Below are 22,646 nucleotides of genomic sequence, written 5' to 3'. Positions count from 1 at the left end.
CCCCAGAGGGCTAATGGCTTGGCTGTCCCCAGGGTTCAGGGTAACCCTTCTCAGTTAACCTGAATTTCAGGCTATTCTTCCTCTCCTTCATGCATTTTCTCTTCAACTCCCCCAACCACCAACTGCCGCCAGTTACTCATCTTTTTCAGTTATGCTCTGGCCCTTGTAGGTAAATGATTCATAATGATTTCTGAGTGTCTGCTAATTCACAAGTATTAATAGACAATAATAAAATCGAGTATTGTTCTTTAAACATTCCCACTAAAATCCTCTAATGATAGAAAAAAGTGAATGAGTATCTCTAAAGGGACTCAGAGAGATAGGATGGAAGGTGAATTAGTCCGTTCTCATGCTGCTATAAAGAAATACCCAAGACTGGGTGATTTATAAAGAAAAGAGATTTAATTGACTCAGTTCTGCATGGCTTGGGAGGTCTCAGGAAACTTACAATCATGGCGGAAGGCACTTCTTCACAGGGTGGCAGGAGAGAGAATGGGTGCAAGCAGGGGAAATGCCAGACGCTTCAGATCTCGTGAGACTCACTCACTATCACAAGAACAGCAAGGGGGAAACTACCTCCATGATCCAATTACCTCCACCTGGTCCCATCCTAGACATGTGAGGATTATGGGTATTATAATTCAAGATGAGATTTTGGGTGGGGACACAGCCATATCAGGAGGTAAGGGAGTAAGTCTGGGGGAAAGAAGACTTGGGGGAAAGAAGTCTTGAGGGAAAGTTCTTAAAATCTGTTTTAAATTGCCTATCCTTTAAATTACTTGGCCTCCCCCTTCTAAAATTTCCAGCAAAATTCACTTTGTAGAAAGACAGGCCTTATTTATCCTGTGCTTTTGCAACACACCTGGCACACTGGTGTGTACTTCTGAAGGTGTGCAGAGGTAAACCTTTAATTCAAACAAATAAATCTCCATTTATTATTGATCCTAGCCTTTAACAACTTTTATTAGTATAAGTTTATATCACAAAGGTAATATTTGCTTTTTTTCTTCAAATAACGCCAGAGAGTGCCAAGAAAAATGTTCTCTCTTCTTAACTCCATTCTTTTAGAGATAACCACTAATAATAATTGGCTATTCTTTCAGACTTTAAAATATGCATATCATTATATGGTCTATAATTTATTCTAAAATACTTAAGTATCTGTATTTTAGCTTTAATCAATACCTTATGGCTGATTAGTTAACCTTTGACATACCCTAGTCAAGATGAATACTCCAGAGATGGTTAGTTACCAATAAAAAACTAATTAGAAGGCCACCCTCTAGAATAACCTAGAACACACTGCAAGCTTTCCAGTTATTTTTTAATTTATTTAGTATAATGGATATTAGAGATTTTTTTCCTTAGTAAAATTACTAGAGATTAAGTTGTGTGAATTGGCTAGAAATATTACATAGGCACTCCTGTCCTTGGTGAATAGGGAACAAGAGTCTAGTTAAGTCAAATTCTATACACTTTGCATGGCATGTTAGATATAAGAGTCCATTCTGTCCTCTGTGCATTTAGAAAGGGAGAATTTTATCATTTACTTCCAACTAGGTTTACTGAGTACTGTAGGTAGACTATTGTCACATCTGCCTCTGATGAACCTTTAATACAAGGTCAGTTGGAGTGTCTAAAGGAACAGAGAACTGGCACTTGGTCTTACAAGGGGAGATGGTGACTATGTTTGTGCCTGCCTGCTAATAAAGTTTTTGTTCCCTCAGCAAAAGTCCATCTGAGACCTGCTTTCATTGCGCTGCCTCGTGAGGAGTTGTAGGAGAAGACATCATAACTATTCCCCACTTCTGACTGTTAGAGGCAACAGCTGTCTGTCAAGAGCAATCTGAGGATTGTGCACAAATTGATTTGGGTCATTTTCAAACACATGTATAGTAATATGAATAAATAATAAACATACATGAAAATATATACTCCTCTAAAAAACAACAAAAAAACACGACTATACAATATATACCGTCTGCTCAAAATCTGTTGTGGAGTAAATCTCTAACTGTGGGAATTTTGGGTACCTGCAGGATACTGGTGAAAGTGATTTTTGGGTAAGATGGACTTCCATAAAATCTCAAATTTCTATCATCCAAGTGAATGTTTGTTCTGCTGATGAGTTGAATCATCTCTTCACAGTAGGCCAGGCATTTAATTATTATTATTATTATTATTATTATTTTTGAGATGGAGTCTCACCTGGTTGCCCAGGCTGGAGTGCAGTGGCACAAACTCGGCTCACTGCAACCTCCACCTCCTGGGTTCAGGTGATTCCCCTGCCTCAGCCTCCCGACTAGCCGGGATTACAGGCACAATAACCACAGCCAGATAATTTTTGTATTTTTAGTAGAGATGGGGTTTCACCATGTTGGCCAGGCTAGTCTCGAACTCCTGACCTCAGATGATCCACCTGCCTTGCCATCCCAAAGTGCTGGGATTACAGGCGTGAGCCACCGTACCTGGCCGGAAATAAGCATTTAATACTTATGTGTGATGCCCAGCAGATGCTAATAGTATTCATGGAGAGTCCCAGTCCCAGGCTCTACAGAGTAGGGGTGAGGTAGAGTTAACCATCCTGTTTCACAGAGAAGCAAGAGGGATTCACAGCTGTTCTCTGACAGCCCTCATGTCTCACGAGTCTGTGAAGTGACAGTTTCCATGGGCTCAGAGTAGATGTTGTGAAGCTTTCTAGAGTCCTCTGACCCTGGAAGCTGCTAATTAAAGTGCCACCAAGATGCTTCCAGCGACTCTGAGCTAGTTACATGTACATTTTAAAGAGCTGACCTTCCCCCTTCTTGTCTGTCGTACCCCACTGTGAGTGCTGTGGGTGGTCAGCAAATAATAACAGTTAATAACTCTCTCCTATTCTTTCAAAGCTCTACAGAAATGCAAATTGCTGCCTTCAGAAGGAAGCACACGGGCCTATGAATTTTATATCAGCAGGGATTACCAATGAGTCATGCTTGATGTTGTAAAAAGTATTCAGGTAGGCAGGCAGGCACTGCAATAAGAGAATAGGATGTGGAGTGCCTCCCTTTCCTGAATGTTCAGTTATTGAAGTGCACGCGTGCGTGGGTATACACACACAACCACACATGCCCAACTCACGAAAATAGACAATTACATAAAATATATGCCAAAATCTCCACAGGAAGGAAAGCTAAACTCTTTAAAACCAAATGCTTATCACACTGCCAAAGAGAAGTAAATCTGTAAGGTGGTAAGCAGTGGTAATACGTGGGGGAGTGCCAGAACACATGCAGATGTGTGTTATTTATGCCGTTAATTGTTATTTCCAGTAGGTGTCTGGCTGTCAGTGCGCATGAGTTAAGTACCGTAAAATAACAGCTGTCACACATCTCACAAGAACAACAGGGAGTCAATATACGCGGCAGTGTAAATCTGATTACCTTAGATAGTAAGGAAAAGAGAAAGAACGCAAAACCAGATGAGCCTATGGCTGTAATTTAAAAAACAAATTATCCCATTTGAATATGTTCTATAGTAATTATGCATTTACACTGAGTACAGTAAGAGAAAAGCCATCTTGGAAGTACAGAGCCGATTTGGGTAATTGCAGTGAATTCTTATAATTTTATGTTGTCTTGGCATCCATTTTGAATACAAATTTAAGTTTGTTATACCAGAAGCAGAGCTCAATCACCCTTGGCACAGCTTCTGGTTCTACACCGCACCCAAATGGCTCAAGACATGGCCAGAGATAAGAACCTAGAGGCATCTCTTCGGCATACCAGGGCTCCCTGCTTTCTCACTGATTCCTTTAAATGAACCAGTCGGGCATTTGCCTATGAACTGAAAGTGCCCCACACCCTATTCCTTTGTATATACTGCTGGCTGCCCTCTCTCTCTCTCTGCCTGACTCTTCGTTCTTGCCTGATGTGACCCAGGGGTGAGAACGGTTCTTGACTCATTGTGCCTTCCCTATTTAGTATATAAATAAATCAGTATGTAAATAAAAATCTTGGAACTTGTTTCCTGTGGTGGTGGTATACTGGATTTGCACCTTCCATCTGAAGAACTAGGGACTGCCCCAGGCTGGGTTTTCCCCAGGAAGCCAGGGAGAGCTCAAAGTTGGGCTTCCAGTGCCAGGGCAATGGTTGGGCAGGCATAACCTGGATGGAGGTCAGACAAGAGCCACAGGGCATCTGCTGGCTTAAACAAGTTTCCCGTGTAACGGACCATCTCTCTCCCCAGTTTTGGTCACTGGTCAGACTACTAGGCACTAGGCCATCAGCCAAGCAAAAGAAGCATCCCCTGAAAGGCCCACTGCAAACACCCACATAGAGCTTCCCTACATTTCCCATTAGGGCAGGATTGCTGGTTGCCCTAGTGCTGGAACCCCAGTTTAGCTTGGGGCTCTCAGTAACGAAGTTTCTCTTAATTCTTAAAGGAACAAATAAAAGGGGGAGAATAAGTGAGAGAATGAATGAGAATGAAAAAAAAGGTATAGAACCAGTCGGCCAGTGACATTTTCTAGTGAAACATATATGGGCTGCAAGAAAAAGACTCAGAAAAGCCTTGGGTGTAAATGTTGAAAGGATCTTGAATGATCTGGCAGGAGAAGATGTGCCAGCAGGGCTTCCCGTATAGTTCCGAAGGATGGTGATGAGGACACGACAGACCGAGATAGTTTACAAAGGCTTAATGGAGCTCAGATATTTGAGGAAAAAAATAATAAAAAAAAGATTAACAAGATTCAACTGAGACAAGTGAACACAAACACATATGGGTAAAGTAATCTTAAATAAAGATACTCAGATGGAGGAAAAAATGTGTCAAGCCTGGACCTGGAGTAAAAGCAGATAGAAAAATTTTGAGTTGCAAGGGATTACAACAGCTCAGAAAGGTGAGAATTCCCTTCTGTGGTTTTCAACGCAGAGGTGTCTCATTATGAAATCTTGATAAAGGATTTCATGTCTCTTTACAAACACAATGAGATCCTCATTACATATCTGAATAAATGAACCATGCCTACAATATAGAATGCATTTTGAGGTTTGTGAATATGCAAAATGTGGCTGAAACTGTTCTAACTCCAACTCTCATTTCTAGTCAAATAATTTTATACAAACTTGTTTATCCGAAACCGTAATTTTCAGATTGTAAAGAACTATTTAATAACAATCACATTTACTATGTGCTGGGCACTTTTGTAAACACTACATATTTAAGTAAATAAATCCGCATAACAAGCCCCCTCAATAGGTGCAACTGTCCCCCCACTTTCAGCAGATGAAGAATCCAAGTCACAGAGAGCTTAACGACCTTCCCAAGGTCACACATTGAATAAATGGTGATTCAGGGATTCAAACCCAGGCAGAGGATCTCCAGAGTTCATGCTCCTTTAGCAGTACACTAGACTCCCTGTGTGTGGCAGAAAAGAAGTTGACTAGATAATTCCCTTTAGTCTGGAGGATAGACTTGATCTGTGAATGAGACTAGAAGGGCCAATGAGATATTCCCAGCCTCTACCATTCATCTGGGACTATATCTTCCTGTCTACTCACTTCCAAATATCCAGTTCCCCCTTAAAGGTAATCTCTGTGGCCTGCAGGACATGGGGTCTCATGTTATATTTTGTGCTCCAGCACCTGGACATGCATCATCTTTGGCCCATTGAGCAGGAGCGGTCGTGGAGAGACACAGACATGCTGAAGACTATGAAGAGCCTATACAGAGCTAAGAATTCCTTATGACTTTTGTGATATGATTGAGAAATTAGAACTGTAGCTAATTTTAGGAGAGTGTTTAAAGTGACCACTGTAGATAATTTTTGAAAATTCTCTGTGTAAACATATATAACTATACTACATGTTACTTATAAAACATTCATTTCTTTGGGGACACTATTTGTCTCCCTGGAAGCTTGAAACATAGACGGTTGCCCCCATTACTGTGCTTTTAAGGGACACATAAGATTATGATTACATCATAATACATTTTTTACTGGGCTGCCATTGTGCTCTTCTTTTTTCCTCTCTGGCTGAACTCTCTTACAAGTAGAGTCACTACTTTTTTTAGACAATAAAAGCATACTGCCTCTGGAAGATCATTGTTTAAATCCAAACTCAAAGTAGGATGAGTCTTGTAACTGATCAAATTCCCCTCTGTGCATTGGCAGCTATGAGCCTCCGAGCCAGAGTTGTGATCCAGTCCTAGTAAGTATATCATCATCCTTTATTGTCTGAACATCTCTCCTATCCTTATCATTTGCCCAGTTCCTTCCTTCCTTCCTTCCTTCCTTCCTTCCTTCCTTCCTTCCTTCCTTCCTTCCTTCCTTCCTTCCTTCCTTCCTTCCTTCCTTCCTTCCTTCCTTCTTTCTTTCTTTCTTTCTTTCTTTCTTTCTTTCTTTCTTTCTTTCTTTCTTTCTTTCTTTCTTTCTTTCTTTCTTTCTTTCTTTCTTTCTTTCTTTTGAGATGGAGTCTTACTCTGTCCAGGTTGGAGTGCCGCAGCGTGATCTCCGCTCACTGCAGCCTCTGCCTCCCAGGTTCCAGTGATTCTCCTGCCTCAGCCTCCTGGATAGCTGGGATTACAGGCACCCGCCACCATGCCCGGCTAATTTTTGTATTTTTAACATAGACGGGGTTTCACCATGTTAGCCATGCTGGTCTTGAACTCCTGATCTCAGGTGATCTGCCTGCCTCAGCCTCCCAAAGTGTTGGGATTATAGGCGTGAGCCACCGCGCCCGATCCATTTGCCCAATTTCTTGACTTACTGTTTTACTGGTATGTGCTGAATTGTATCCCTTTAAGATTCATATGTCAAAGTCATAACCCCTGGTATTTCAGAATGTGACTGTATTTGGAAATAGGATCTTTAAAGAGGTAATGAAATTAAAGTGAGATCGTTAGGGTGGGCTCTAATCCAATATGACCAGTGGTGTCTTATAAGAAGAAGAGATTAGGAAACAGATACACAGAAAAAAGACCATGTCAGGACACAGGTAGAAGGCAGTCATCTATAAGGCAGAAAGAGAGGCCTCACTGGAAATCAACCCCAATTTCACCTTGGTCTTGGACTTACAGCCTCCGAAATTGTGAGAAAATAAATTTCTCTTGTTTGAGCCTCTCAGTCTGTGGTATGTTATTATGGCAGCCTGTTATGGACTAAATTATGTTTCCTCAAAATTCATACATTGAAACCCTAACCTCCAGTGTAGACTGTATTTGGGGATAGGGACTTTAGGGTGGTAATTAAGAAGGGTGGCTCCCTAATCTGATAGGACTGGTGACATAGTAAGAGGAGGAAGAAACACCAAGAGAGCTCTCTCTTTCCATGTAGAGAAGAAGCCAAGTGATGATACAGTAGGAAGGCAGCCATCTATAAGCTAGGAAGAGATTCCTCACTAGAAACCAGTCCCAATGGCACTTTGATCTTGGACTTTCAGTCTCCAGAACTGTGTGAAGGTAAATTTCTGTTATGTAATTCACCTAGACTGTGGTATTTTGTGTTGGCCCTAGCAGACTAACATATAGCCCTAGCAAACAAATACATTTACCTTGTTCTATTGTTTGGACATTTTTAGAGGTGCCTTAAATCTTCGTTGGAGCAAACCATGTTTGTGTTGATCTCATTTGTAAATATGAAGAGAAAGGGGTAAGTGTTAGCCTGTTTTAAATTGCAAATACAGTGATCATAAAAAAGGTATCAAAATGTGCAAGCCAGCAAAGTGTGGCTAAAAGAATGTTTCTATAAATTAATACACTTCATTCTCTTAAGCAAAATTAAGTATTAACCTCACAATTGTTAAACTCAAATTTTTCGGAGTGAAGCTTATGGTTAAATAAGCCAATAATAATGAACCCTGCTTTTTTGGGGCAGAGGCTAACTTGGAGAAGATGGACCAGAAAACTGAGCTTGAGTCTCAACCTGGCACTGCTGTGTTTCTGCCATTCGGAGAAGCTGACTGGCCTCTTCAGCTCTTGCATGGGAGCGTTAGTGGTGACTCAGCCCAGGGACAGTCCAAAAAAAAAAAAAAATCCCTTTAATGTGAACCTGCTGCCAGCAACATGTACCCTGAGGGTAGAACATCCCAACCACAAGAATTACCTTCTTTGGGAGTGGGAGAGTTGGAGATGAGATGGACTAAAGGTTTGGTGTCTGTTGATTCCTTTCCTCGATCTAAAATTTAACCTCTTTCTCCCTTTCGAGACATTGGAATAGAATTCTCAGTTCAAGAGGCCCACGTGATGAGGTCAAGAGAGTTGTGTTCAACATTTTATCTTTGCTTTACCTCTCCTGGCTCACTCAGGCCCTCACTCAGGGTACATTCACAATGAGAAGCTGGAAGTAAGCTGATAAAATTAAAATATAGCACATGGCATATCCAGACAGAAATAACTTGTGCTGAGAATTGTGTCTGACTTTCCTGGTTTTGCCTACCATGGGCATTTTCAATTAACCAGCTAAGATAGCTAGTATAGGTATTCAAATATAGTAATGTCTAGACTTGTTATTTAATTATATATATGTATGCGTATGCATGTGTTTGTATGTGTGTCTCTCTATTTATCATCTGTTGATCTGCCATAATCTCTAAAGGCTATAAAGTATATCAACCAGGATTCTTTAGTTATAAGTAACCTAAGCTCATTTTTGTTAATGCTAGCAAAAAGAAAATTTATAGGAGATATTCACCATAGAATGCATTAGCTTATAGATATGTTGGCTTCCATGCTGTCACAGAACAAGAACGGAAACCAGAATAGTTTGGCAGACCTCTAGGCAGTGGAAATTGACCATCTTTTATAGGCTCTGTTCCTGCAATGATTGTGCCCTAAACTTAATTTTTAAAAAACTATCTTTGTATCACTTCTCTTTGTGTTCAAAGTCCAGGGAGAGAGAATCTCATTCCATGACTTGGTGCCAAATCTCTGATTAGGGTAAGGTACAGTTTGACTAAGGCTGCATGGAGAGGTGCAGAAGTAATTCTCCCAAAAAGGACTTGATATAATGCTAGGAAGAAGGAAGCAATCTTGGTTGGCCAAACAGTGACAATAATGATTACAATAATAACAGCAAGAAATGTCCACTGAATTTTAATTCCTTGTTTCTGATTTGGTGATCTGATGAGGGTGGCTCCTCTCCAGTGTGTCTTAGGATGTTTTAAATTAAATTAAACTTGTTTCCTTTTAGAGACAGGGTCTCACTCTGTCACCCAGACAGGAGTACAGTGGCACAATCACACTCACTGCAGCCTCAAATTCCTAGGCTCAAGCAATCCCACCACCTCAGCCCCCGAGTAGCTGGGATTACAGGCATGTCACCCTGCCTGGCTACTTTTCTATTTTTTGTGGAGACGGGGGGCTTACTATTTTGCCCAGGCTGTTGTCAAACTCTTGGCCTTAAGCAATCTTCCCTAGTCAGCCTTTCAAAGTGCTGGGATTACAGGCATGAGCCACTGTGCCTGGCCCTCGTAGGCTGTTTTTGGCGCCCCCTATCTGAAAGAGGATGTCTACCTTCTGCTTTAGGATTCATGCCATTTATCACAGATAGTGGTTAGCCTTTATTTATGCTCTGCTCAGAGCGAGTTTAACGTACAGAATTACCATCTGCTAATTTGCAGGGTATAGTGTCCTTCTAGTGTCCTTTGGAAGCTGCTGGATGCCTGCTGCGCGAGTTTTGGAGGAAGCATGACTGTGGGAGTCCCTCCCTCTTCATCTTGCCCTGGGTCTGTGTGCTCTCGGCTGGCTGTCTCTGGTGGGACAATGAGGCTACTCTTCTTCAAGGCTAGATGATAAGGGCTTCTAGTTCTTCTCGGTGGAAATGGCCACTTTTGCATGGAGGCTAAGCTCAGGCTATTTTGGTTTAACCAGAGCATGTCCACACCATGTAGGCTATCACACGCTACTTGAAAGGGAAAGAAAATCCTGAGGGTTCATGTAGTACGAAGAATGTCTTTTCTCAAATTAACTCTGAATCCGCTCTGAAGGGGGGGCATAGCAGTGAGAAACTGTGGGTGCCCAGGAGAAAGTGCAGAATGTACAGGAAGGCCACCTGGATGGGTCCCTGAGCAGCCCCAGGAGTGCAGGGCTTTAGGATGGCAGGGCTTCCTTGCCTCACTGTCAGAGCATTTCTGCTCATTCTCATCTCACATCACATCGCTTCCCTTATTAAGTGCCCAGAATCCTTGTGCTTTCTCTCCCAGTTCTTATTAGAGCCGATGGGAGGTAGTCTCATAAACATATATCAAGGTGTTAGGAACTGCTTGGGCTGCCCCCTCAGAAGGAAATTTCCTTTGAAAGGGGTTAGGATGATTTATAATGCAACAAAATTAATCCTTCTGGTGGGATTTTTAGTTACCATAATTGTGGGGAAAATATTATTGGACAACGGGGGACTTCATATCCTTACAAAACAAAGGATATTGACCACTTCCTAATTCTGCCCATGTACTACCTTACTTATCTTACCGCGGGGCATTTCCAAGCTACTGTGGAGAGAGGAAAATAATGTGAAGCACGAAAAGTGTGCCAAACTGCACAACAAGTTCTGTGCCTTCAGGGAGGAGCTTGTGGAAGGAGCCACAGAAAAGTTGATTCAGAGGGCATTTAGCCAACAGAGCATTTAAACCCTCTCTTAGATCCATTTAAACTCAGAGGATGTCTTCTATGTTCTTGAGCTTTCTACAATTCTACAAAAAGCTAAACCAATATACACTAGGGTATAAGAAGAAGCAACAGAAATTGACTCAGGACCATTTACAGATAAACTGTAAACTAACTGATGGCAGTGGTTATGCTTTCAATGCCTTTGTATCACACCATTCAGCCTAATTCATTCAATGCATTGAGCAAACATTCTCTGAGCATCTTCTATGTGCCAGATGCCATGCTGGATGTTGGAGATTCTAAATCATTAAGATGTGTTTCCTGTCTTGAAAGAACACAGAACCTAGTGGAGAAGATGGAACTTATGGGGGCACACAATAGTTACAAAATAATGTGAAGTCCATTCCTAGTTGTAGCAATAAAATGCCATTGTATTATTGAGTGTAAAAAAAATTAATCCTGTCTGGCTGTAGAGACACGCTGGCATTTGAGCTCAGCCTTGGAGGATGAGACAGTTTCTCAGTATCTCATTAGCTTGGCATCCTGAATATAGCAAAGACTTAATAAATGTCATTGCCTAATAATCTCAAAGATGGAGGAAACTAGAATTCTTTGAAATTTAAGTTCATTGTTGTTTTTCCATTTTCTGCCTGGACTGAGGTAGACCCATTTCTCATTCAGACCCCTGCCTGGTGTGGCATAATTGGTCTCCTGTAAATCATCAATGTTCCTGAGATTATCACATGGACCCTACATAGGACATAGGAGTGGAAGCTTGACATATGACGAATGCCAAATTAGCTGTTGAAATTATCATCTCTCCTACTTTTTTTTTTCTGTTGGAGGGTTTTATATTTTTAAGTTTTTGACCTTGACATCTGTCTTAGTCTGTTTTGTGCTGTTATAGCAGAATACTTGAGAAGAGAGATTTATTTTTTACAGTTCTAGAGGCTTGGAAGTCCAAGATCAAGGGGCTCACATCTGGCAAGGGCCTTTGTTCTGTGTCATCCCACAGTGGAAGGCAGAAGGGCAAGAGAGCATGAGAAAGAGCAAAAGTGAGGCAAACTTACTGTTTAACAAACCCACTCCTGCTATAATGACATTAGTCCACTCATGAGGGCAGAGTCCTCATGACCTACTCACCTCTTAAAGGCCTCACTTCTAAACATGATTGCACTGGAGATGACACGTCCAACACATGAACTCTGGGGATGCATTATTCAAATCCGAGCAGCATTACATTCATAGCCCCAGTAATTCAACTCCAAGTACATTCTGATGACAGACTAAAATTTATTGCTGTGGTGACACTTAATCTTGCACCAGTGATAAGTCAATTGTAGGGCTGTAAGTTTTAGATTTATAATGAAATTTTGATTAAATTGGGCTTTTTAAAAATAGTGATACTTATTCTGTGAACTAGCGCAGTATGTAGAAAATGAATGGTGAAAAACCCAGTACAAATCCTTCTGTGTAGTCATTAGTGACTCTATATTTATCAGTAATAATTGCATTATCTTGATGTATTTAATTTCTGTTTTCAGGCACCCTAAAAAAGTAAACAATTGAATGTTGTTGGAGAAAAATATGCAGGTCACTTCCACAGGTTGTTTTTGTCTGCCTCTAGATAGTACTATACACCTGAATGAAAGAGAATAAGCTCTACCAACCATCAGATATTTCAAAATATCTGAATTAGGATGATACAGAAACATCAATGAAATGATCGGTGGAATTTGTCAATCTTTATTTAAACTTGACACTGGATATTAAAGCCTTTGCTGTTCATTGTCAGCCTTTAGAGTTCAGAAAGAGTGAAATTCTAATTTTCTCCACAAGGTGGGAGTAGAACACTAAAAGTGTTTTGAAATGGCACTCATGAAGAGGTGTCACGTATTTGTGGTAAGAAAAACCATACTCCAGCAAGAAACAAGAAAAAATAATTTTTAAAAGTCTACTAAAAATTAGTAATCTTCGTGTCCTCATGTTCACATTAATTTCAGCCTCTTTATAGTTTGTAGATTTTCTACAAATTTCACCTTCAAACTAAATACAGGGTTTACAAAATGGACAAAGAAAATAAAGAGCAATAGCCAGTGAAGGGAAATACCACACATTTCATCTTGAGTGGTAGTATGTGAAGTCTCCAGTGTTTTGGGAGTGATTATGAATTTTCTCAAGATGGTTGACTGTCTGGGTGTCTGACTGGGGAACGTATATTTTTGAGGCTTGAAGATCAGTAGAAAATAGGTTGGGCAAAGTAGTTGCGTGATATGGTTTACCATTTAGACAGAGTCTAAACTTACATGAAAAGGTAAATATTTCATCTGTCTTTCTGGTCTTGTTTATAGAGCCTTTTATCAAGAGAGAAAATCAGGTCAGTCTTCTATTTCAAGTCTAACTCAAGATTCTTTTCTTTCAGGAAAACATTCATGATCTCACTCCACCTGAAGCTGGTGCCTCTGTAATGTGTAGCAGAATCCCATGGAGAAGCTGCAAAAACACAAAATGTTGGGCCCCACCCCCAGAGTTTCTGATTTTGCAGGTCTGGAGTGGGGCTGGGATACATACTTCTAACAGGCTTCCAAGAGATGCTAATGTTGCTGGTCTAGAGACACTTTGAGAGCCACTGTTTTAGTATGTATTTACCCAGCTTATGCAATCAACTACTATCACAGCAAGGCCCAAAGAATGCTCCTTATTTGTTTGTTATGCTGGAGTTTGGCTTGGCTAAATGTTATTTGAAACTGAATGGCTATTGATTGTGGCTCAGAAACTGTTTTCTCCATAGCACTGCAGTTGGATTTATTTATTAGAATTTGAGCTGAATATTGTCTCACATTTTGGTTACATTGGTTTCTCAGGATATTTTGTGGGTACATGTTGTCTCTTTCTAAGTGCACTGTCACTTGAGGTGGGCCTGAGCCTTTTGTTCCTGTTTGTTCTTACTTTTCCACAGAGCTAGCAGTCTCCAGCACAGGGGCGATCAGTCCTTAATCACTGAAGACTAATCAATCTTTCAGTATACATGCTATTTTAGTGAGTACTTTTTACCAGAAATACTAGTACTGATGTAAAATAAGGATTAGGATTAGGGAAGGATTTGGTCTGAAGAATTCATTTCATATGTATAAGTCAGGGTTCTCTAGAGAAATAGAATCAATAGGGTGTGTGTGTGTGTGTGTGTGTGTGTGTGTGTGTGTGTGTGTGCAGTGATGGTGGTGGCAGTGCAGGGACAGAGAGAGAGAGAGACAGACAGGGAGGGGGAGAGAGAGAGAGAGAGAGATATTTATGAGAAGGAATTGGCTCACACAATCACGGAGGCTGAGAAGTCCCTAGGATCTGCAGTCAGCTAGCTGGAGACCAAGGAGAGCTGATGGTATTGTTCCAGTCCAAGTCCAAAGCCCTGAGAACTAGGAGAGATGCTAGTGTAAGTTTCAGTCCAAAAGATGCTAAATTCAAGATCCAAGAAGAACTGATGTTTCAGTTTGCGTCTAAAGGCAGGAAAAGACCAATGTCTCAGCTCAAGTATCAGGCAGGAGGAGTGCCCTCTTACAAACAATCAGTCTTTTTGTTCTGTTCAGGCCTTCAACTCATTGGATGAGGGCCACATGCATTAGGAAAGGCAATCTGCTTTCCTCAGTCTGCGCATTCACATGTTGATGTCATCCAAAAACACCCTTACAGACACACCCAGTATTATGCTTGACCTAATGCCTGGGTACTCCACAGCCCAGTCAGTTGTCACAAAATTAAGCATCACATTATATATGTGAAATCATTAGTTAAATGGAAATTGGATCATTGTCCAAATTCCTCTACCTTTTGTCTCAATAAAAGAAAAAATGGACCGACACTGTTCTGGGTGGCCTCATATGACTTCTAACTGTTTTGGTCATCAGTTTAGTGGGTGAATTGTAGCAATATGATCGCCTTTAATCTTCAGGGGTAAGATAAAAATAGCCATGCTCACCTAAAATGATCCATTGACAAATTCAACTAGCTTCCACAACAACAAAAATTCTTGTAAACATGAAGTGCTATAGATATATTTAATAAAGACAATCATTTCCATATCATGTTTTTTACTGATGAGATATATTTCTTTATAAACCACACTTCTAGAAATAAAAGAAGTGTAAGCAGAAATGCATGGATCCACTGAGGATGGCAACCATTTAAAGATACTAAAGATTAAAGCTGGCTATTTACCAGCATGGCACAGTGAGTGAAAGACTTTATATGATACACGTTCTAATTATTTAACAAATCAACTCAGGCATAACAATGTGGTATGCCCTATAGGCTCTGCCACCGATTCCCTTATTCCTAAGTATGTGTAACTTCTATAAAACAATCAGAGAAATTCCAATTTTTGAATCATCATAGTCTTCTCTCTACCTAAGGTGAAAGTGCAGAATAACCCACAGGGCCATGGAAAGACACTGCATTCTTTTCTAGTACTTTAACCATAGCTTTGAGGCACTGAATAATAAGCACTATTATTTATTTAATTTCATAATGGCTGTGGGGAGAGTGTTCATGAAATGTTTTGAGTTCCTCAAATAAAATACATGATACACTCTTTTCAGGTGAGATTTTCAGATAGATTACAAAATAATAATTTTTTTCTAAAAGTGAGGAGAGAAAAAAGTTAAAAAAAAAACATAAAGTGAGGAGAAATGAAAGAATTCTATTTGACTTGCAGAATTTGCATTTGAATTATCTATACTTACCAAGATGGCTATGTCAGTTGTCCCTGTCTGATGGTAGCTTATAATTGCAAATGCTTAAAGATAAACAGATCATAGGTTCTGGATGAGGCTGAGCACAGGCTCTAAAAGTGGCATCACACAGCCACCTGCTCATCCTGGCTTTGGGCTCTGCCCCTTGAATGTTTGCCCATCTGACTCCATTTGTACCTCCCTCACTGCTTCCCTGATTCATTTCAGTTTCATTCTCATTTTGGCTATTTCCTCACTTCTGGTTGGTGCTCTCTAGAGTTTCTGGCAAAAGCATGGACTCTGAAGTAAGGTTGCCTGGGTTTAATTCTTGTTCTATTGCTTGCTCTCTGAGTCTCAGTTTCCTTCTTCCTAAAATAGGGATAGAACCCATCTCAGAAGGTTGTTGTCAATATTCACTGAGATAAGCACAATTTCTGATAAATATTCATGCTTAATACATGCCAGTTGTTGTTATTATTATTATTATTTTTAGGTTGTTTTTGCTTTTAGCTCAACCTTATGTTACTGTGGCTCTGTGACCTGGTGTTGCTCTCTTCTGCTTAATTCTGTGGCACAATGTACTGTCCTAGCTTTCTTCAATCTGTGTGTACCCTCTGCTTCTCTCCCTCAGTTCCGCCCCTGGTAGCAGAGGGTTCCTGGGGGTTAGGAGAGCTGCTTCAGTATCATTCCTCTTCAATCTCAGACAATAGCAAACATGCTTCAGATCTTACCAGGTAAGAGATCAGGTTACAAGTGGAACTAACCTGTTGGTTTTGTCATCTGAATAAACACTATAGATCACCTCCTGAATGATTCTGTTTTAGAAATCCATATTCATCATTGGTGGAACTCGCTTGGCTACTACTGCTCTATTCATCACTCATTGATTAATTGAAGGTATGCCTGCAGAATTCATTCCATGGACAATGATTCTAATGCCAGCAATGTGAATATTCAAGTTCTTTTGTTTCCAGCCACATTTTAGGTTGACCATGCCTTGCTTTAATTGTGTATGCTGTCTTTTAGGGAACTCTCATTCAGTCATTAGCTTGAAATATTTACTGTCACCCAAAAGCCAAGTATTTTTGTTGTCCTGTAGGTTAGAGGTTAGCCTTTTGGGGCCTGAAAGAGGAAAGCAACAAAAACTCAGAGAATTTATTTCCTGCTCATACACAGCAGCTGGATGGAGAATTTTCTCCCTTGTAAGACCTTGTAGGACACCTTTTGGTTCTCTGAAGAATTGGTAAATAAAAAAGTAGAGTTAAATAATCAAGAAAATAGCACACTATGAACACAAAAGCTTTAAAGGGGTTTTTACCTATGGAATTAGCCATAGAAAAGCAGCTCTGTTTTTAGATGAATCAATCTTAGCCTAGCCTTTAATAACAAATAAATGAGGCATCTAAACCTCCATTTATTTTGAATACCTGTGCTCATCACTGTAACCAATGGTATGTTCTTTTGTCCCACAAATGAGCTGAAGACAGGGCCTTACTTTAATATGAAATATACTGATTTTGTTGGATTCTATTACCTTCTCATGCTGCTAAAAAGTCTTTTCATGTTTTCAAATTCCACTGCGTTTTCAATGTCAGGTTTTTTTCTTTCAAAAGGAAAAGGGTCCCCTGTGGAAGTTTATGAAAGCTGACACATTTTCTTGTAAAATATCCTTCTGAGACCATATGGTTTATCAGTAAGCACATATTTTTAGACCTTTTAAAATGAGTATTATGAAATTAACGTGAGATGTTTTTAGAAAAGTGAATGCTATTGACTCAGTAGGGCAGGATGCCTGTCTGCTTTGTGGTTGTTACTCTTTATAATTCCCTGTGAAAGACGTTTTCAGATAATTAAAAAAGGTATTTGGTCTATGGAGCAAAAAAACTTATCAAAAGAGGTTATATAACACATGCATGGCAGCTACTTGTCAAAGTTAAATATACCCATTTCTTTCCCCCCAAAGCCATTAGATCTATTACCACCTAATTGCTTGGAAAATTCATTTTCTTTTTCTCAAATCACAGCCTTAATTGAGGTCTGAAAGCTCACCAAGGGCCTTTTAAATCAGCAAACCTAACTTAAAAAAAAATTCTCCTATAATTTAACTTTGTGGCTGGGGACATATTTTTTTTTTCTTTGAGACAGTTATGGCAGTCAGTACTAGTAGAACAGCCTCTTGCTTTGAGAAATCAGAGAACTGGGGAGCATGTCTTACTGTTTCTGATAATGCACACTGGGGCGAAGAATTCACAGCAAAGTGAATAGATATTAATTGCAAACATATTGTTTAATCATGCTGAAACCAAAATATTTTAAACCAACATATGTGGGTGTTTTATTGTAAATGTTAGGATAGAAAACACAATCTATTCTACATTCTGGCTCTGGAAATCTGCCCTCCACGTGGCCATCTGCAGGAGTACCATATGTGTAACACACACAACTTTATTCCTTCTTATACCAACCCTAAAGTTTGCATAACAAGAAAAAATTTTCAACTTTGGTTTCTGACATATCAGGGTGCTTTCAAGCATAAACAGTGATTAGAATATCTAAATTGATGTTCGAAATCAGGATTAATTTTAATTATATAAGACAAATGAAAATAAATGTGATCTAAAGAAATAAACATAGAAGCAACCATTCAGGTCAGGGTTGCTATTTCAAGGAGTCACCCTGAGAAGCTATGAACTAATTTGAAATATTCTACCATTTCTCAAAATGTTTTTGAAACTCCTCTTTTGGAATTGCCTCAGAGTTAGTTTTTCATCTGCATCTCCTTATCACTTTAGAATTACATTTTTGTTACAGATGGCGTTACCTTGCTGGGGCACTTTATTCACCAAGCTTCACTTGGAGTGAATTTTTGTGTTTAGAAACTTACAAGGATATGGTGCAAGCAAGTCCAAATATTTTGTGCAACATCACCCTCTCTGGATCGGCTATGTGCCTCTTCTCCTACCCCAGGATAACTTAGATTTAAAATTGGGAAGGAGTAAGCTGGGTGACTGATATGCATTAGTTTCATTTAATCTTTACAAAGTCCTATAAAAGAGGTATTATTCATGTTATTCAGATGAGGAAACAGACTCAAAATGTTTAAGTAATTTAAGATCTCTTTGAACTAATGTAGATTTGGGAGTTGTCTGGGACTAAATTTCAATGTTTTCTTCTACACCTGTCATCTCCACTCAAGGTGACAGCATCATTTTGGAATTACAAGTCCTGTTGTGCTTGTGAAAATTTACGTTAGTTTTTAATTATGTTCACCATGTACATACCTGTGTAAGTTTGGGCCAGGGCATCAGAGATATATTTAACATTCTGTTAATGATTATGTAGTTGTGAGAGCTGAGGATAGGTGAACAAATGTCATCTGTTTATGCACAGCAATCACTGTGATAGGAAAGCCAAATAATACTGGGCACTGTTGACAGTAATAATCTTTTACCTCCTAGTGTTATAAAAATTTGCGTCATTAAGCAGGACCAAACAAATGAGCCAATAAGAAGAAAGCCCCATTTCTGCTTCTCCTAAGCAGACCTTAGGAGTAAATAATGATGAATGAGATGTGAGCCTGTGATTCTAATGTAAAAACCTTGGGAGAGATGGAACCAGAGATGATTTGGGCCTCTGCTTAGGATGATATGTTTGAAGACAAAAGAGCCCATAAGCTAGGTGCCTAGTTTAGGAACCCATAAGCTGGGTGCTTAGATTAGGAGGCATGTATGCATGCCGCTTGCTCAGATGACATAATTCGGAAACGAAAGAGGAATTGGAGATATGTAATAATCTAGTTATGGTTCAAAAGAGGGTACCATCTTTCCATGTGTCACCAACCACATCTTCAACAAAAGCTTACATAGAAACATTGCTTACTATGTGACAGGTGGAGTTACCTGCTTTGCCTGGGACTTTTCTAGTTTCAGCACTGAAAGTCCTGCATCCTGGAAGCTCCTAAGTCCCAGGCAAACCAGAATGTTGGTGTTTGATGCCAGGTTCTATTTTAGAACTTTATATTTAGTAACACATTTAATCTTCACAACAACCCCGTGAGGTAGGTACTATTATTATGCCTATTTTGCAGATGAGGAAATGCTTGCTTAAAGAGGTTAGGAAACTTGTCCAGGGTTCCATAGCTAGTAGGTAACAGAGTCAGGATTTGAAGTCAGGTAGTTTGGTTCAGTGTCAGGGTGCTTCTTAGAAGATTGCCTCTTGGAGGGCTGCCCCTACGAGTGTCCTGCTTTGTACTAAAGGGAGAAAGAAGGATTGTTGGGAATAGAATGATGGCTTAAAACATAGTCTTACTCTCATGCTGCATACATGAGAGGTACAGGCAAGAAAAGTGGCAATCATTAGGTCTGGGAAGGAAGAGAAACTCTTGTCATAAAGTAGAGTGAGCTATTTGGGTATGTCAGAAGGTTAATAACCCAACCTGATTGGTCAGGGATGACATGAAACAATATGTAATGGCACCAGCCTCTGGCTTGATATGTAGGGACTGGTCAATAAACAGAATTATGTCATTTGGCTTCAATTCTTGTAGCTGTAGGAGAATTGACAACTATGACAGTGGCTGCTTAAAAATGGAAATGATTGTTAAGGAAGGATGTGAGCCACTTGGAACTTCCAGGGAAGCAGAGGACTGGATGGGGAAATTTGGGATAGAATCAGTCACATTGTGATAATCCCCAAGGCCACAGTAATGTTAGTCTGAAAGTCTATGTGGTCCATGGAAGCCTGGGATAAATGAACACATAACACTGAGGATATCTTGGTGTGAGATTCTTAGGCATATTTATGACAGGATGCTGATATGTTAATACTATCAACACCACTACAACAACCCAACAAACAGACAAAAATCAAAATAAAAACATAAGACTTGGAACGATTTTTCTGGAGGGCATGAATTATGCTGTGTTGTTATTATGCATAGGGATTAGCAGATTTCAGAGCTCTTCCCCGATGTGGAAAACAGTAAGCACTGTCATTCACTATAAACCTGATCAATAAGCCAGTAATGTGATTAATACCTGTAATGCTCAGGATGGTCTTGGATTTTGCATTGAAAATCCTTCAGGAAACCTCTTAGTCTTGAGCAAACTGGACAGCTGACTGCTCTACCAGTAGGCTAGCTCTGGAGCTACTCAACCCCAACTCAACAGCTTGCTCCAAGCTCTGTGAACTTAGAAAAATTATTTCACTTCTTTTTAGTCTTAGTTTACTCATCTGTAAAGTGGTCATGATAAGGGTATCTACTGCAGATTTGTTATTAATCTTAAGTAGTACTTATCTGCCCTTATTGCAATCCATTGCACATAATAAGTGCTCAATACATTTCAGCTATCATTAGGAAATACAAAAATTACACAATGGAGATGAGTTTGTCTATGTTGCTTTGCTTTGCCCATACCTATCTAGTGCATTAAGTAGTCAGTTTTTCTGTTCACCAAGCCTTTCTGGCTTTTTGTTTTCGTACATAGTAGGATTCATGTTAGGTGTGACCACCTGACTTGCTTTGGTTAATGAAATAGGAGAAATGAGGTGTGGTACATCTCAGCAGAAGCTTTAAAAATGTTCACATGGCACATCATACTCTCTTTCCCAGGAATGTCCCAGATAATGGCTGCTCTGTTATCTGGGACATTCCTGGGAAATGGATCCTGAACTAAGGATGAAGAAGCAAAGCTCTCAGTTGAACTGTAACAGATGTGAGGCATTAGTGAGAAGTAATTTGTTGCTTTAAGCTGCTGAGGAATTTTGGGTTTGTTTGTTACTACAGCATAAGCTAGCCTCTATGCCAAGGAGTGGACTGACAGTCGCTGAGCAATGCCGTTCATGGAGAACTGTAGTCGGGCCGAAGTCAACTGACTTAACCCAGTTACTTTCCAATTGACTGGAAACTTGTTTATTTTTGGCTTTTCAGGTTTGCCATTTTATCAAACAAAGAACAAAATGACTCTGTGCATGCTTTATCGTGGCTGACTTGCGACGGCAGTGATGTCGATCTGTGGTACACTGTGCTGTGCTCTCTGTGGCTTTACATTGTTTTGCTGCTTATGTGTAATGCCTTCAGTTGGATAGTCATTTACAACCCTGGAAGGATATTAGACTCTTCTGGGGAGTTTATAAAATATACCCATATCCAGGGTATACCCTACATGCTGTACCCTACACGCTGTTTTGTAGGAGGTCCCCAGGTGATTCCAATGTACAATACATGCTGACTGTTTTGCAGGAGGTCCCCTGGTGATTCCAATGTACAGTAGGGGTTTCAGCCTCAACCAGTTCATTAACTCTTTGGTGAGGAACTATGACCTGAAATTGCTGGATATCTTCTTTAAATCTATTGTAAACAGGAGGCCAGGACGCAGAGGGCCATGGGGCATCATGAAGAAGAAAGCATGACATGACTTAGTGGAGGGTAGCAGACCATTGTCCCACACTTCTAAGTGCTATTTGCCAATTCAGAACAAGCATTCAGTGTGGGCTGACATGATCTTTCCAGAAGGGGAATTCAGGGCTGCAGGTGTCAATTAAATCGTTGTGGAATGTAGTGTTTCAAATGTCCACATCATTAATAAGATGTGGTCTCCTTAAGAAAGAAGGAATCATGTCCTTGTGGGCATACTAAGGGAAGTTCTTCACTTTGGTAAAAGGGTGCTGCTGATCTACAAGCACTGTGGACACGGATCATTTTTGGAGGTGACATCTTGTCTGCTGTTTCTTTGGCTTCACTTGTTGCTGACCTTGACTCTCTTACTATGGGATCAACTGTTCATTGCCTTTTTGATACTGCCTTCCTCCAACGAATGTGCATACCCTTATACTGACTCTAGGATTTTATTTCTGTCTCTGTCCTCATTTGTGCAAATGAGTGCCCCTCTGTGGTTTGGATCTTCTGATCCTGAATCCCGGTGGCCATATGCAGCCAGTGTTTGCTGAGTCTGGGGAGCACTGTCCAGGCTCTTCTCTGTGTTGCTTTGCTAACCTGGACTGTTTCTATTATCAGTTCAACCTGCCAACTCATGCCCCCCCAGGTGCAGTGGAGGGTGAAGAAAGGCAAGATCCTCCTCGTTTTTGCAGCTTTTAGTTGGCCTCCTTGTCCTTTGATCCCGCTTATTTTTCTAAGCCAATTAATCGGAGCTCTTGTGTATAAACATATAACACATATAAATACACAGACAGAGAGACAGAAGATGCAGCACTTGTAAAATTTTTCATTTGCCAGATTTTTTATTGGATTACTGGCTTCAGGGTGGAGCCCTTGGGGGAACAGGGCCATGAAAGCATGCATTTCTAGGGTCAAATAGGCAGCAAACAAGCAGTTGAAGGCAA

The 22,646-nt window shown here is 40.2% G+C and overlaps 1 long non-coding RNA gene across 2 annotated transcripts; it reads left to right on the top strand.

Moving 5' to 3' along the window:
• The first annotated feature begins 5,990 nt into the window (after positions 1–5,990).
• Positions 5,991–13,291, top strand: LOC139362527 (uncharacterized). Of its 2 annotated transcripts, none has more exons than XR_011621645.1 (4): positions 5,991–6,188; positions 7,313–7,437; positions 7,557–7,607; positions 13,004–13,291. It is a non-coding gene; the product is annotated as an uncharacterized lncRNA (long non-coding RNA). The 2 variants fall into 2 exon arrangements; XR_011621646.1 differs by having other exon boundaries at positions 7,557–7,627.
• The last annotated feature ends 9,355 nt before the right edge of the window (positions 13,292–22,646 follow it).

Source organism: Macaca nemestrina, chromosome 4 (genome assembly GCF_043159975.1).
Source record: "Macaca nemestrina isolate mMacNem1 chromosome 4, mMacNem.hap1, whole genome shotgun sequence".
Classification (NCBI taxonomy): Eukaryota; Metazoa; Chordata; class Mammalia; order Primates; family Cercopithecidae; genus Macaca; species Macaca nemestrina.
Note: the sequence above shows the minus strand (reverse complement) of the source record. Positions and strands in the feature narration are given on the sequence as shown.